Source organism: Carlito syrichta, unplaced genomic scaffold, assembly GCF_000164805.1.
Source record: "Carlito syrichta isolate Samal-C Ts95f unplaced genomic scaffold, Tarsius_syrichta-2.0.1 Scaffold82995, whole genome shotgun sequence".
Taxonomy (NCBI): domain Eukaryota; kingdom Metazoa; phylum Chordata; class Mammalia; order Primates; family Tarsiidae; genus Carlito; species Carlito syrichta.
In genome coordinates, this window is record NW_007027091.1 from 294,440 (window position 1) to 296,365 (window position 1,926).

Here is a 1,926-nt window from a genome sequence, read left to right on the forward strand (position 1 = left end):
AAAAAAAAAAAAAAAAAAAAAAAAGGTGTTCATATTTGGATGAAAGATCATAAGGTCCAAGGAAGAAAGCAGAAAGCACAGCACCTCAGTTCTGACCTTCCCTGTCCAGGTTCTAGTCTTGCCCTGTCTACACTGTGCTTCCTGTGAGACTGCCTGTTTTATTTTAACAATCCAGACTTTCATTTATCCTTCTCTGAGTGGGCATAAAAACACTTAGCAAATTCCTCTGGAACGAGACACTTAGGGATCAAAGAAACAACTAGCTTAATAAATTATCTGCCCATCTTACTAAAGAGGTTTATCCTCATTCCCAAATTACCTTTGAAAAAAACTTGGTGGCCAGGCTCGGTGGCTCGGCCTGTAATCCCAGCACTTTGGGAGGCCAAGGCAAGTGGATTGCCTGAGCGCATGGGTTTGAGACCAGCCCGGCAACTTGGCGAGACCTCACCTCTACAATAAATCAAAAATTAAGCCGGGTTCGGTGGCTCAGCCTGTAATACCACGCCTTTGGGAGGCTGAGGTGATGGATTGCCTGAGCCCCCGGGTTCGAGACCCACATGGGCAGCGAGACCTCATCTCTACAATAAGTCAAAAAATCAGCCAGGCGTGGCAACGCACGCCTGTAATTCCGGCTACTCGGAAGGCTCAGGCAGAAGGATCACTGGAGTCCAGCAGGTCGAGGCTGCAGTGGCCGGGAGCATCCACTGCACTCCAGTCTGGGCGACAGAGTGAGATTCCAACTCAAAAACAAAAATTAACCGGACGTGGTAGTGCGGGCCTGTAGATCTGGTTACTTGGAAGGCTGGCTACTTGGAAGGATCACTGGAGTCCAGCAGTAGATGCTGGGGTGGCTGTAAGCATGCGTGCCACTGCTCTCCAGCCTGGGCAACAGAATGAGACTCCAATTCAAAAGAAAAAAGAAAAAGAAAAAGAAAAAAACTTGGTGATGTGTTTACAGGAGCTTACTAGATTTATTTCACAAACCCAAGAGTAAATAAAGAAAACCACTGGCCAGAATATAAAAGAAATTATTACATACCCTCTATCCAGGAAATGGGTGCCCTATATATTTCCATACAAAGGGTTGACTCTGGGATTCACGGGGACAACAACACATTGTTGGAAGCAATGCAAAGGTTCAGGTGAAGAGTCTGGGATTGCAGACAGCAAATTAAAAAACAAACAAAAACCATGCTTAGCTAGTTACAATTTTATATATATATATATATATATATATATAAAATTATGTGTGTGTGTGTATGTGTGTGTGTGTGTGTGTGTGTGTGTGTGTGTGTGTGTGTGTGTGTGTGTATATAGTGGATGGAGCCCAGACTGGTCTTGAACTCCTGGCCTCAAGTGATCCTCCCATCTCAGACTCCCAAAGTGCCGGGAGCGATTCTTGTAATAGTAAATTCAGTAAATACTTTGAAGTATCTAACATGTATCTGCATTAGAAGAGGTGCTGAGGAGTATACACAAATGTATAGAAGAGGAACTTGAGGAACTCAAGAAACTTAGAGAACACAAATGGACAACCAGAGCATTAAAATAAACCGGGGTTTTGTTGGCCCAACACAAAGCAGTGGACCTAGTTTATAAGTAATGCTCTGACGGATAAGAATAAGTTCTTTAAAAACTCAAAACCTAAAAACAAATGTGAGATAAACTGGTACTTTTTAAAATCTAGAACGACAAATTTGGAGTTGCCCAGAAAATGATCCTTTTCGTTGGGCATTTTATGCAGTCTGAAGGCGGGAATGTTGAATCTCCAAGTCTGCAAATCATTTCATACTTTTCTGGATACCAAAAAGCCCAGAATGGTTTCAAGATCGCTCAGGGCTGGGCAAATTATTAGGAAAAAAGGAAAAAGGCGGATCCGCGCGAAGCTCCAAGGCGCAGCGAGCTCTTGCTGCTTCCCATACCCCC

At 43.7% G+C, this 1,926-nt stretch overlaps 1 protein-coding gene across 1 annotated transcript in view; it reads right to left on the reverse strand.

Moving 5' to 3' along the window:
• MAATS1 (MYCBP associated and testis expressed 1) overlaps nt 1-1,926 on the reverse strand; it is a 53,188-nt gene that overhangs the window by 50,665 nt on the left and 597 nt on the right. The window lies entirely within an intron of this gene.